The sequence below is a fragment of the Corapipo altera genome, unplaced genomic scaffold (assembly GCF_003945725.1).
Source record: "Corapipo altera isolate COAL_440 unplaced genomic scaffold, ASM394572v1 0, whole genome shotgun sequence".
Lineage (NCBI taxonomy): Eukaryota > Metazoa > Chordata > Aves > Passeriformes > Pipridae > Corapipo > Corapipo altera.
In genome coordinates this window covers 27,275,529-27,291,426 of record NW_020884872.1, presented here as the reverse complement: position 1 = coordinate 27,291,426, position 15,898 = coordinate 27,275,529, and positions in this window count along the sequence as shown.

The window sequence follows — 15,898 nt, the reverse complement described above, 5'->3', positions numbered from 1 at the left end:
AGTGAAAACTTCTTGTGAGATCTGTAATACTTTCAAGGCCTAGAGAGTATATCTAGAATAAAAACGTCTAGCTACTAAATATAAAATAGCAGTTTTTTTGAAATGTATGTATGTGCTACTAAAAAACATCCTTCTCAAGCATTTAATAGAAAGTGCAGCAAATACCCGTGTATGGTGTTTTATGGCTCTTAACAAATACTTTTAAATAGAAAAAAATTTAAAATTTCTCAGGTTTCAAGGTAATGTTCTTTTAATTAATTTCTCTACTGAGGTATCTTGCAATAACTTCTATGCTTCACTGAAAACAATGGGAAAATTGACACTGATTTTAGTAGAGAAACTACATCTATCCTTACTTTTTAGCTGTATATACTGAGAAATACAAAATATATTTTAAAAAGGGGAAAAAAAGAAAGACAATTATAAACCAATATCTATAAACCAAGTTATATAGATATTCAATACAGCTGCAAAAGGAAAACCACCATTCAAACAAATAATAAAACAAGACTACAGACTGAAATACTGAAGTAATTCACCTGATATACTCAGCTCTGAAGATAGTAACCTTACTAGAGGACTTCATTTTGGTTTAGGCACAAAACTGTGAGAAATATAAAGGTCAGGTTGGATGGGGCCTTGAGCAGCCTGGTCTAGTGGAAGGTGTCCCTGCCCATGGCAGGGGTATTGGAAATAGAGGATCTATAAGGTCCCTTTCAACCCAAACCATTCTATGGTTCTATGAATTTTTAAACTTATGGATGCCAGGAACTCAATATCAAAGAGCAATTTTTTAAGATTTTCTAATCAATACGGTGATCAACTGCTATTAAATTTTACCAGATCTATGTATTAAATATCCTCTGAAAAAAACCAGATCTGAGGTACTTAAACATATTTGAAGAGATTTTTTTAAATTTGTTGTTGTTGTTGTTAAGAGAAATTCCTGCTAATTTAGAAGCTAAAGGCCAAACCAGAATAGAAAACAGTTTAAATGGTAGAATACACTGTACACTTTGTATGCTTTCTTTCTCTGTGGGGTGCTTGCTCCTGATACCTTCACATGCTGCAGAAAAGTTTGTATTTCCAAGGCTATGTTCATATCTTGAACAGAAAAAGGTTTTCAACTCCGTACTTTATTTTCATATCTTCACAATCACTAAACTGAGTACAAAGAACCCAAACTTCAGGTAAAGTACATCAACAAAGTACCGTGATTGTCATGGAAGCATGGTAATTCAGAGCAGTGGAAGATCTAGTCTGAAACTAATTGAATGGGGAAAAAGGGGTCTGCTGAGATTTAAAAATCTTGCACAGAGGAATAGGGTTACTGATTTTGTTTAGTATTTTAGTATTTTATAGCTATGAATGAAAGTCCTTCTATAAACAAATCTATTTGATATGAATTATGTCATGATTAATATCTCCACTACAAATTTATTTGCATCTCATATTTTGAGAGTGATGATCATTTGTGTTACTGCCACAGTCTCTGTTTGCTCAACTGATTGCTTTGTTGTTGTTTTTCTGTCTGCTCATCTATACAAGTGAAATGATCTTGTCCTTTTCTCTTTCCTGCCTGTTTTCTCAGATCATTTAACAATGAGCTACACTTTCCATTGTAGCCCTTGTGATGAAAAGGGGGAAAAAGTATGGGGGGAGGGACAGAGAACTGAAGTCAGTGTCAGATTCATACAAAGTAATTTCCTTGCTGACAGTGACTTTGCTTTCCAAAAATCTTTTTCTTTTCCAAAAATTGTTGTGTTTGAGGTTACACGCATTTCATTTTTTTCCATGGGGTCATATTTCAATGGTTCAGTACCAAAATCTAATTTTATTTGAATCTGGAAATGCTAAGACTGTGTTTCTCTTTGGAATAAAAAAATAAATAAAGATAAAGCAAATCGAATTTTTATTGTAGTTACCATTAAAAGGCACAGAAAGTTACAAAAATTTAAAAAAAAATCGTTTAGTTCCCTCTTTTTCGACCCTTTTAAAAAATATTATTTACAATTGTATTGCCATCTTATTCCTGAATAACCAAAATTGTTTGCAATAGACTTTAGCAAGGGCCCTCTTGAACTCTGCTACTGGGTATGCGCTGGATTGTAGTCCAAACCACATCCCTGCTCAGGTAGTACTCATCCTTTGGTATCACCTCCAGATACCACAGGTTGGGATGCTGGGCTCAGTGGTTGCTGTTGACCCCTCCTACTAATGGAAAAAGTGGGTAAGGGATTGGCATGTACATGACACCAACTATCAAGGCACGTTATGTCTGCTTTTTATCTAGCCTAATAGCATATGGGAGTGAAGCCAGAACTAAAGTAGAAGTATGCCTGTCTGAGGAGAGATTCCTTCCCTTCACCGTGCCCCACGATGGCACTCATGCATCGGCCCTGACCCAAGGGAGCTTTCACGTTCACCATCTGACACGTAAGGCATGAGCCCCATAGGCTTAAACAAATAATAAGTATCCAGCGATAACATATTAGTCTGTAAATTATCTACAGAGGGGAGAGGAGGAGAGAGGAGGGGAGGGAAAGGGAGGACCTGCTCCGTGATCCTTGATGTCCTCAGGTGGGTCTAAATTCTCTTGCGAGAACTGCAGAAGTGCTCTGGGAGACTGGAAATGCCACAACAACTTCCTTATGATGAGGAATACTTTTCAGTATTAAATGTGAAATTTATTAATAGATCAAGTGGAACAGTGGTTTTTCTCCATTTGCAAAAAAAAGGAAATAACTTTTAAAAAAATCCATGTTTCTTGTATTTTGTGCCATCAAATTTCCAGTTTCAAGATTACCATAGATATGAGTAAATTGTCTACCACTCTGGCACTATGAATGAGTATTCCTTACTATGGCAACATGGGAAAATCTACTCATTGCAACACAAGATATAATCCTTTCTACACCTACAAATTTTTTTTTTACCTAGAAAGATTTTGGTAGTGGGTGGACAATCAAAATCCGATGACATCAGAAAAGCTGATGATTACATCAGAGAAATTGCCCTCTGAAAATTATAGCAATTACATGGCCTCCTTTCTGGCATACCAAGACTTCAGAAAACAGCTTTGACCTCTTGAATCTCATCATAATTTACTGAGATAATTTTTCATTCACTCCATAATTTGGATGGAGAGGCACTGAGAGGGGATGAAAAGAAGCCCATACCACATAACTCTGGTAGTAAGTAAAGATGCCTATAGAAAGAGCTTAAAAATGTAATATTTCCCAGCAGAGTAAGGAAGACAGACAGATCTCAGTAGATGCTCCAGTTCCAGTCCAGTCTCTCTTCCCTGGCTGCATACATAGTCTAGGGAAAACTCAACTTTTGGCTCAAGTAGCTCTATCAGATGCCTAAAACTGGATAGCCTATTTTCAGCTTTTACCTCCAGTCTTTATCAGTCATCCACCACATTAGATGAGTTTAGAGTATCTTTCCTATTTCCTGAAGCAGAACCGTTTCTTCAGCTATCTGCAGACCCAAGAGAACAATACTGCATGAATTTTTTTCTGCATTTGATTTCCACTGGACTGAGAGGAAGAAGAGATTTCATTCAAGGCAGACCCTAAATACAGAAGAGGGAGTTTTAGATACTTTTCCTTTAATCACCTGATCCTGTAACGTAAACTTTATCTCCATCTTTTCACTCTGCTTTTCTGTATCAATACCTAAATAAAAAGCAATTTTAAAAGGGCAGTTGAATTGAAACATACTTTTCAGCTTTCAATGTCTCTTGTGTAATTTCACTTGTTTTGGTTGATATTTTTAGTGGGAGTGATGTTGAAAAATGAAATAAGTATAACCAGCATCCAATTTAGTGAGGAGAACGTGAAGCTAAATTAATTATGGTCTCATATAAAATACTCTTGGCAAAGCCTTATATTTGAGGTATAAAATGCATACTGAGGGAGTTTAATCTGTAGACTTTTGTCATTAGGTTGTATTTCAGTATGAGTGGAAGTATTTGAACAAGTTAGATACTATCTATCATCTGACAGCACATCCTACAGGCAAATGAGATGTTGTGTGGAGCTTCCCAGCAGCCTCCCCACCCCCAGATATTTAATCTTCCCAAAGACATTGGCATTTCTTGATTCTTGCCCAGTTGTTTGCACACTACTTAGTGCCAGTGTTCAAGGGGTCTGTCTGGATAAAAACATGCATCTGGAGTGGATATGTCTTCTAAAGCAGTTACCTTTTTAAGTAGTGTTCCTTTTTAACCACTGGAAAAAAAATAAGACCAAAGTTTGCCTTGTCCTTAGCAGATGTCTCCAAAGTTTCAGGTGACCTGCACCTTTCACTTCAAGTGAACACACACTTCACTGACGATGAAGGGAATCTAGAATGACTAGTTCACATGAAGATGCCTACAACGTTGTGGTCTGAAGTTAGGTAAGAAGGTTTCTTTTTTTTTTTTTTGGTTAATATTGCAACACTTGAACCACAGACGCTATCTACTGCCACCACAGTAACTGGTTTTGATATAGGCTTTCAACTCACCTAATGGAAAATGTAATTATTTCCCAAGTCATTCTTGACGCAGATCAGAATATTAATGAGAAATTAATGCCATTGACAGAACGTTGATGTTTTATTTGGGGCTTTTTTAATGAATGCAGTGTCACATACCATATATGCTTTCACAATTCTGTTGTGTGGGAATCTATCCAACCTCCCAGGGAGACTTTCCAGTATTGATCTTCTCCTCAAGAAGGGAGGAAGAGAACAAAATAGTCTCTTAATTTGACTAGTAGCTATCTAGTCCATAATAACTTAAAGGTAAGAGGGCCATAATTAATATTGCTTAGACCATTATTTTCAAATATGGGTACTTCACTGTGTTTTAAGAGTATCTGAAATATGCTTAACACTATCTTAAAAAACCAAAACCAAACCAAGCAAAATAAACAAAAAACAAAACAACAAAAAAACACAAAACCCCCAAACAAACAAACAAACAAACAAACAAAAGCTCCAAGGGAAAATAAACTCCTTGCATCAAAGAGTTAACGGTGTCAAAGTAGTTTATATAGCTGACAAAGAATGATTTACTTCATTTTTCATTGCGATGTGTTTACTAAGGTCTTGGAACTTAAGAGACCTTCACACACTGTAATCTTTCTCTCCTTGCTCCCAATGCACTGGTTATTTGGGTGACTGAAGCTGATCTATGACTCCAGTGACAGGCTCTGCTGCAGGTTAAGATGTGTTTCAGGCAATCAGTCTTTCGGGAGGCTTTAGACTCGCGCATGGGTGGATGGGTGGGTGTCCCTTGTGCCGCTGAACACCACCTGCCACCGTGGCTTCTGTCCATGGTGCTGATCACCCCCGGCTCCTGCCTGGTTCCTGTTCTGTAAACGGGTGGGGGAAGTAAAAATAATAGTTTTATTAGAAAGTCAGTGAAACACTGGGGTTCAAAATATTCATTCTTATATTATAAATATAAGAATTTACAATTACTACACCACTTAATAATTATTGTGATAATATAAATACCCACATAATTCCTTGTGCCAGTTAATGTGTCTTGGAATTGCAGCACGAAACCAGTCTATAAATTACAAAAATATGTTAAAAAATCAGAAAAATTCATAATCGAAGAAGAGTATGTGCCTCTGGCTAATTTTTTTTCCCATGCGTTGATATTTTTAATTAAATAAAAGCAGAAAAGGAGAACCTGGTTAAACCAGTACATAACCATAAATACTGGTTAAGCCTATATATAAGCATAAACCCCATACACTGAAGCACTAAGTCAGAGTCAGAAGGTAAATAGGAAGAGCTACTGAGTTTCTGGAGAGCCTCTCATTCGTTACGTTTCATCAGTTTTGTACATAAATCCCTTTCTTTTATATTGTTTGAAAGTTACTCCAGATTTGCTACCTTTTACTAAAGCACACAAGGTCTTTTTCTTGTTCTCATTATGTCTAACAGCTGCAGGATGGATAGCCTGTATACCACAGAGCGTGTAATAAATAATGAATCACTTTGAAGCATTGCTTTCATGAAAAGTCACATACAAATATGATGTTTACTTGTAATTTGTTTAAGTTATAAAAACACTAGCTGAAAGGGTGACTTCCCAATAAATCTGCTAGAGTACTGGGTAATGGAGCCTCGCTTCTTTTCTTTTCTTATCTTTTAATTTTTCACCTCAGCTAATTTATGAACCCTTTCCAAAATTATTCTCTAAAGTGCATTTTTAGAAAATTCCCCAAGTGAAATGCATCTATGGAATACCAAATTTTCTTCAATTTCAAGGAACAGCTTTAAGTTAAATGAACAACAAATCATAGAAAAATACCAGCTTTCATGCTGTTTACATTTGCTTCCCAAATGTGTCAAAGCACTAGTACCATAAGGATTAGTTCACAAATGTGAGCTCAGTTATTTACATTTTTTCATAAATAAAGCAATAGAAGTAATTATTCTAATACAAAATTGGATTAACCAAAACTGCTAAAGAAAGTTATTGTGACAGTGTCAGTTTCACCAGTGCTTTAGTAACAGTGATGTATTTTAAACTAGATACTTATGCTTCTTACATATCCACAAATTAGTTTAGCAACAACATGCAAAGTTTCCTTCTTCCTTGACCCGCTAGACCCAGGCCTGCAGGAACCACAGATCTTGAAAGGTCACCTGCTCCATTCCTTGAGTACATCAAGATTAGCAACAGACAGCAAGTATGACTATGAACTGTGGGGGTTTTTGACTCACAGAGAACCTAGAATGCCTTGCAAACAGCACCAAGAGCCCAAGAATTAGCTGTAGATACAAGGTGTTCTGGTTAACATTGGCCATTCCAATCTCAAATTCTCCTTTCAAAATCCTTCTTATTGTGATCAGATACTCTTTTATCAAGTATCTCTGTCTCACAATCTAGAATATTTTACACTCTGCTTTGCAGGCTAAGATTCCTGTTATAAATCTATGGTATTTGGGGACTCTATTTTATTTCTATAATTCGCCATTTTTTTACGTACTGATATAAGTTTCACTGAAGTCAGTTACAGTCATTCTGTCAAGCAGTGAAGCAGCCTTCTTGAATTGGGATCATACACTTACTGATATACTGAAGATACAAAAGATATTGTTTGTAATTTTATCAAAATAGATTTGTGTACTAAGTCTTCTCTTTTTGCATGTAAAGCATAAACACTAAGATCAGGAAGCGCAGAAATAAAATGGTGGGTTTTGGATGAAAGCATTCAAATGAAATAAGACATCTCAAATGAGATAAGACATTTTTGTCCACAGTCAAAACCTTTTCAGTGCAAGTATTTTTCAGCTCTGATGTATCACTTTCAAGATACCTGTAGGTACTGAGATTCAGATTTAAAGCAGTTTGTTAACCTGTTAGTGGAACCACTGAAATCCACAGGATTAGCCTGATGAGCAATTAGTTATCCATCAGGGGAACCTGAATTACTGAAAGCAGAGCCCAATCACTAAATAGTGATGCAATCACTAAATACTGATAACAACAAACATCAAAACACAGAAATATTCTCTGTTTTAAATAGTTGACATTACAGATACAGTAAACAAGGTACTTCTATCTAAGCAGCACTGACTGAAGCAAATAACAAAGTGATAAACACAAAAGAAAAATGATGCTTTGTACATTTGTGTACAAGGGCCTACAGAATGCCCAGATCTTTGAATAAATATTTTTATACTGTATCTTTACAAGGGTCAAGATTATCCTGTTAATCCAGTTGTCTTTCCTTTCTGTTCCAAATCCTGTGAAACGCTGTATGATTTCAAAAGGAAGATTTTAAAAAGGAAGATTTTTCAAAAGGAGGAAGTTAGAGGTGCTTTTTTAATTTCATCAATTTCAACAAACTTGTTCTAAAACAAGAAGAAATACTCCAGTCAGCTTCAACTAAGTATTACAGTACTGTGTTCAATAACATTTCTGAATGTGTATTAGTAAATTTAAAAAAAAAAAAAAACCACAAAAAATTAATCTACTACTCCTGTGAAGTTTGAAACCATTTGCAGTCATAAAGTAATAACTTGTGACTAGAAAGGATTGTTCTGGTGAAACTAGACAGTATTTCAGACCAGAAGTATTGGCTTTGTAAACCTCATGTGCATGTTTTCCAATTTGACAATGTTACATAAATTCAGGACATATTTAATGAGCTTTAGCTAACATAGAGTTTGCAGTTAAACAGGATCTTTATTAACTCCTTAATACTCTGTCTAAGTCTATACTAAACAAAAACAAACAAACAAACAAACAAAACCAAAACCCAAACAAACAAAAAACCCCAAAACAAACAAAAAACCCACAAACATTTCTTTCACACTCCTCCAAGGATATATTTACTGTGATACTATTTTCCCCCACTAATTATAAACATTGTTTACAAATTCCTGGTAGCAGTAGATGTGCTTATAAAATCTCCTCTTATCAGTTGACACTGATGAGAAGAATTACTTCAAAGGGGATAAAATCAGAATAATTTTACCATTTGCTTTCAATTTGGCTGCAAATGCTATTTCAAGTTGTCTGACTTAACTGTAGTGAAATAATACATTTTCCATTTTTATTTAGACAGGTTATTTAATTTGAAAATGCCAAATTGCATTTCTCATAGATCACTTATAAATTAAATCATGGAATTCAGAAACAGCTCTGAAATACACCCTGATGGCTGTATGCAGCTTGTTGCCTGCTGAGAACCTGTCATATTTTTTTTTAGTATTACTGGCTTTCATAGTAAGTATTTCTATTTTGGTTCTCTTCTATTCACTTTGTCTTGTGTGTGCTCTTTAATACAACAGTAAGTAGGTACAGACTTTTCCTGAATAGATGGAATGGTGGAACAAGAGAATTGAAATAGACATTTGAAGAGATACTGGGCAACTTCAAAGACAGAATTTAAAATCTCTGCAGGATACAGATCTCATGATTACTCTGAAAGCTTTAGAAGTGTGAACAAGGATGGAAATATCATTGTTTAATGGGTTACTACCTGTCAGTGACTGACCATCTTCATATGCCTCATCTTCATTGTCTAACTTTCTTTGTGAAAAGAATCATGCTAGCTTAAAACACATTCTATGCAACTTTCACAACAAGCTAAGTGGATGTAGACTTTAATTACACTTCTGTAACTAGTATATAGGAGATCTATAAATTGTTCTGTCTAGGGGTCTGTTGGAAAGTAGTTTAAAACTGATACATGTTTCTTCTTTCTCAAGATTTTGAAATTCACTGACACTAGTTTCAACTTTTTCATTATTACAGACCATTCACATAGTAACAGATGAATTCATTGCCCAAACAGGGTCATCAGACTTACACTGTATGGACATTTCAGCCATAAATAAATAAATAAATAAATAAATTTGCCCAGTGCCACAGAGAAAATGAATTTATATTGCTTAGGATTAGTTATTGATAGTGATACCTGGAAGGCCAGTTTTTCACTAGATATTTCTAAGGAAATTTTCACTAGATATTGCTCTCATTAGATATTTCTAAGGAAATTGCCATGTTTAAATCATAAAGGGACTTTCTTCAAATTCTTTTTTTAGTTCTTACTTGGTCAAAATTATGCACTGAAAATTACCAGGTTTATTTAACCATGTTCATGATAAGACCACGAGCACTATACCTATTAATAATAGTAAGATAAAGTTCATATAGTATCTTTGAATCATAGTTAACAAAATACAATTTCTGTGTGGTTTTGTTTAGTGTATAAGATTTTTATTGTGTTTTTTGTTTTTAATTCAGTTTGCTTTCTGATTTCTTACTAGAAGGTGGTATCCATGGATCTATAAAAGTTATATTATTCATCTGAAGTTCATCATGAGAAAGAACCAGTCATCAGAGTCTTTACCAAAATTCTTCATCAGTTTTCTCTTAAGACTGAAGTCTGAGCAAAGATTGAGAGGGCATGGTGCTGGGTGGGTGGGTTTTTGGTGAAGGTACAGAAGCATGTTTTTCTAAACAGTCCTGAGACTGTTGCTGTAAATAATCTCTTCCATGATATCACCAGAAAAAAATCCTTCATAAACTAAATTTGAAAACTGAAAGTTCTTGAAATACTTTCTCAATTTCTACATATTTTTTTCCCAATACAGCAACAGAAAATTGTCTAGTAAATAATGGACTATTTGAATCCAGACAGATTAACATCAAGCCATCATGACTGGCACTGCAGGGCCAAGTGGAAGAATGTAAACAGCAGAGTGAGAATTTAACTCACCTGCTAGTTGCTGTATTTTCTTGCATCCCTTTCAGTTCAGTCCCAAAGTGACTACAGCTGTCTTCACCGTGGTTTAAGAATGTTCATATAGCCAGTAACGGCTCCAAGATTTGTTCAGAAACTGCTCTCTCTCCTTTGCTTTCTCCCTTTTTTCTGTGCTCTCTCTTACGATATGGCACTTGATTGTTTCCAAAGTTTGCAAACAGATCTGTGGTCCACTGCTGCATCAGTTCCCTCATGACGTCATGACTTGATTTGCTGGGGTGAGGCTCTGGCACCCTCCATTCACCACACTTCTCTTTCAGCTTTGGCTTATATTTGGTTTTCTGTTTTCTGTGTGGATGGGAAGTACTACTGTGGTTTCAAGATCATAATGCCCATGTAGTCATGCTCATTGCTTTCTTGGGTATGTGACTGGTTGCTGACACACAGTAAATTGTCATACAATGTGAATGCTAGAAATGCCAGCCTAGCTGAGGGTGTTTCTATGCCAACTGTCCACCAGTTCAAAGGCCCTTTGCTGTAAGCTTGATAAATGGTGAGTCTCCATTCAGACAGATATATTGCTCAGGGAGAGATTTCCCCAGAAACCCAATAAGCATTTCAATCAGTTTGATCTCATTTAGTTCAAGGCATTCAAAGAAAGGTGGATCCCTGGTTAACCTATTCCCCTTTACTGATCCTAATTCACTGTCTTTTTAAAAAAATCAAAATAATAACAAGCATTACTTCCAAACAGATTGTCAAATAGCTATTTTGTATTATTTCCTATATTAAGAATCTCTAATTTGTATTATTGTCTTATTTTGTTACAGTTATTTTGCTTACTTCTCATGTTATTCAGTGATGCTGATCAACAATGCAGAAAAACCTGCAGTAAAAGTCAGGGTTTTCACTTTATAATATGTTTGCATAGCCCTTATTGAAATGGAGCTTTAATGTCACTGGCCTCTGGCAACAACTGTCAATATCAATATTCAATAATTATAATAATGCACAACATCCTTACTTGTTTCATTTTAATCAGTACAGTTTACCATAAGGCAGTTCTCTGATTTACACTAATTATTTACACTAAAGTAAAACAGGAATAATGCAATACAAACATGTCAGAGAATGAAAAAAATTAACATGCTCTATTTTCTCTTTCAATCCCTTAATTTCAATTTTTTATGACAGCTTTCTTGCAACAAGTGTTCAAAAGCTGATTCAGTTCAAGTTGCCTGAAATTTCACATAATAAAATGCTTACTTTTAATTGCATACAACTTTGCCAGGCACCAGGCTACAGGCTGAAATTTTTCATGCTAGATGTCTGACTTAGATTGAATATTGATTTTCTTTTCTTTAGAATTTCAGAGGGAAAAAAAAAAAGGAAAGAAAAAAACCCCAACTAGTTGCTTCTTAGGTTTGCATAAAACAGCAACAGAGATTGACTGGAGCTATAGCTTAAATATATAAAAATATATAAAGCTGTACAAAAATGTCACCTATTCCCTTATGTCCTCTGTAGATAAAATTATCTGTATTTGTGAAGCACTAATATTTTACACCACAGAAATACCCAGAGAAAATCACCAGTTTTGTTTTCATTGTGAAATTTGAATGAAGTGTAGTTGTAAGGCCACATAATTAATGAGGAATATAAATAGAAAAAGTGAAGATTAACTCTTACTGAAGAGACAGGTATCTCAAGGAAAAATTAGCACATGATCATGCAGGTAAAGGCTCAAAAAGTACATGGAAAAGAAGAGTGTATTAAGATTTCATGCACAGTCTCAACTCTCCTTTTTTTATGGTTTTAAGTACTAAACTTTAGATTCTTACAGTTCTTCACTGTTTTACTTTGGATTTCTGTTTGTTTTATACCACAAACTTACAGAAAGTATGTAAAGCACAGTATTAAAAATATGTCACATGTAACATTTGCCACAATAGGGAAAAAAGAGCTATTTCTTTCACACTTTTTCCATTTTACTATGAAACAAGCCACATCAGTGATCTACGCCATCTGGAACCCTAAAAGCTCAGAACTGCAGCCTTATGTTTCTGCAAGATAACCAGAGACTGTTAATACCTATCAAATATATCTTCCAAAAGAGTTCTCATCTGGATGGGTGTTTTTTGAGCTGTTGAGCATCAATCATTTCTTTGGGGACTCCATGGTTAATAGAGAAATTATAGAAGGAATCTAAGATGGATACTACCCCAAAAACTACAAATTGATCGAGAGGTCCTTTTTTTAGAATAATTCTATCGCAAACCTTTTTGTAGCATCAGTCTCAAGAAAGTTTTTAGTACAGGCCTTAAACTAACCTGTAGTAAAAGCTTTTTTCTTAAGGGAGCAGCATCAAAACACTGGGTTTGTTTTTGCTGTTGTTAGTTGGTTGGTTTTCTTCTTAAGAAAGCTAGTGTAATTTTAAGCAACTCTGTAATCCAATCTCATAAAATGCATAATTACACATTGAAAATTTTAAACATAGAAATCTATGAGAAATTAGAATTTTACCTCAAAGGCAAAATATATAAGTAAATATATACATAAAATATCTATATAGCCATAAACATATTTATTACTTAGATGTTCTACATCATGACTTAAACCTGTGTTTAATACTGCGAATTACAGTCCTTCACATAAATGTTCATTGGGATTAGGCTTCATTGTGCCCCTTATATTTCCTATTGTTCAAACACCTCTGAGAGACCAACTAGCAGAAGGCATTAGAAAAAAAGAAACTGGATGACAGTTTAGGCTACCTGTCCCTAAACAAATATCTTTATCAGCTCCATGAGTTGTATCCAGGGTGACCTTTTTCTAAGTAAAGTCTGAGTGATAAACATAGGTTTAAAAATGCAAAAATATTTACTGTTACTCAGAGGGAGTCCAAATAATCATATGTAGGCTCAATAAATTTTTGGACATACTGTAATATCTTTGCTTAAAAGACAAGTACTGTACATGAAAGCTAATTTCCACTCTTTCCACAAAACACTCCTTGAGAGCTGTATAAAGAAATGTGATTAATGCAGGCATCCATGCCAGCTTTCATAGAATCATAGAATGGTTTGGTTAGAAGGGACCTAAAAATCATTCAGTTTAATTCCCCTGCCATGGGTAGGAACACCTTCCACTGGAAAGTGTGTCCTTTCTTAAATATAAACAAAACTAAGTTTCAGGATTTCTTTTTGAAGAGTATATTTTCAATCTATGCTCTTTAAAAAAAGAAAATTACATTCAAATAAAGAACAATTATTTTAGAAGCCACAAATTGCCAATTAACTACTTCTTTCCTGGAAAAGGTGACCTCAGTTCTAAGCGTTTCAACAGCAGTTCTCTTTGGAAATGGACTCAGGTCTAGTATGGACGCTGTCTTGCAGTTGCATGTAGTATCTCTGGCACCAAAGCAGATCTTTTCCCAAGAACCATAAAATGTACTGGTACTCATTTGTGCACACCTTCAGATATTATGAGAAATGAGCTTTGTGTATGGCTGTGGGTGATGGATGCTGCTGGGATGCAGTTGGCAAAATGCACACAGGCATCCAGTTTAGCAGGGTCCTTTCCCAAAAGAAAGCATTAGAAAACTACCTGATACAGTAGTAGTGGATGAGCAAAGAAGGGATAGTAAATTAATAAACCAACAAATATTCACTAAAATAATTGTATCAGACCTTCTCAGCTACATCCAGGTGAAGATGATTTCATAACCGAAGGCCTTATCGACTCAAGGAACCTATAGTCTAAGTGGATATCTCATGAGAGAATGTATGATTTAACTTATTTGTAGTTAAGTAATTACAGGAGCAGAGTACACATGTAAGGTAAAACTTGGTCAGCACAATTGACTTGTTGGGTGGAAGGCTGCAAACCACTCTTGAGAATCAAAGAGACAAAACTTGTCCAAAGAGGCTACACAAATTAAAAATAATAGACATTTAGGATTAGTTTTGATTAATTAATTAAAAATATAATTAATTCAAAATTAATTATTTTCTAGAAATAATTATTTTTAAAAAGTAGCTTCCCCACTCCAGTGCCATAAACAAGTGTTAATATGACCTACTAAGGACAAAAGAAATTAATTATAGTCTTCAGGGAAGATCAAAGTTGGAATTTAATCTAAGAAAGGATTCTTTTCCACAGGTCAACATTTTTTGAATTTGCCTCAGACAGACTTGAGCCATGCTTTGTGTTGTCATGACTTCTTTCTTAATTAAAAGTTTATGTGAATTTAATTTAACATCCATTTTAGCATCCAAGCATTTTCTATCACATTTTAATTGCTGAAACTTGTTTATTTCTAATTGAGACACCCTCAACATCGTTTCCAAGGTGTGTGACTTCTACATTTTATTTATATTATGGTGTTTGCTTATGACAGGATTTCTGTTTAGGTGATGCCTTTATGCTCACCTGTGTCTAAAGCATCTCAGTTGCCTTTTACTGGGAGGAGGTTTTTACTGTGCACTCCCAAAGCAAACATTGCATCACTGGCGTCACTTAACAACCTACAAGTTTGGCTGACAAAAATAGTAACATTTCTAACCTTTAATGCTTTGGCCACCTTTATTTGGGCTCCTTCAACTGACCCCAGACTTGAAAGCAGTCTTATGCACACAATCAATTTATGAGTATGCAATCATAATTTATTGTGCATGATGTACATAATAAATGGCTGGGGCCAATGTGGTGTGATGTGCTCAGCAGTTCGTGACCAGCCAGATGAAGCTGCTCTGCCAGCCAGGCTGGCCAGGCAGTTGGCAAATATGCAGGAAAGTGCCAGCCCTTGGGTTGTTTCTTGCAGTGGGCTGAGCTTTCCTGAATTGCCACCTTCCTTCTCTCTGATTTTACATCTTCCCATACTACAGTTTTCCTCTTGAGTCTAATATGACTTCATATTTTCTGCTTTAAATTAGTTCTTTTGTCAACAGCAATTCTGTACTCCTGTGGGCTTCTTATTTCTACTTTTCAACTTGCATGAGCCAATGGCCCATGTTAACTGCGTCTTAAGAGCTGAGACTGCTACAGCTCAGCATGATCTCCCCTTTGTAAAAACTGGGGTAAGGGCACATATGGGTCTTCTTTGCACATGTACCCTTAGTCATGGCACTTAGAGATTCATTGTCCAGCATCATTTGGAGACAGAGAGCAAGAGTCCTATAACAGGAAAGCTTGTATTACTGTAGCTCTGCAGGGGACATTTATGACAGGCATCGCAAAAAAAATGGAGACTCCCCAAGAACTAGCTGTCCTGCATGTGGGAGAAGACGATGCATGTTTAACCAGGTTTGAAAGGGAGCTGTGACGAAAGATGGTCCTGACCAGCCTCTCATAGACATGCCTTGGCTTGGTGCTTGCTCAATGCTAGGCCCAGGGATGGAGCGACAAGGGTGCCAGGGAGAGCAAAGAGAGCACAGAGCTCACATTCCCTCTCCGTACCTCCACTCTCTCCCCTTCCTTCACCTCTCTTTTCAGCATATCTCTTTAGATCAGCCCTTTCTCTTCTTCCTCTTTCCCGTTGGTTTGGCATGATCCTGTTCCTTCCTGTCTCCCCTCATTCTCTTTTGTTTTCTCACCCCAGTTCCACTTCCTAACCCTGCTTCCCTGCCATGACACGACAATCAGTCTCCCTTGAGTCATCCTTACTTCCCCCC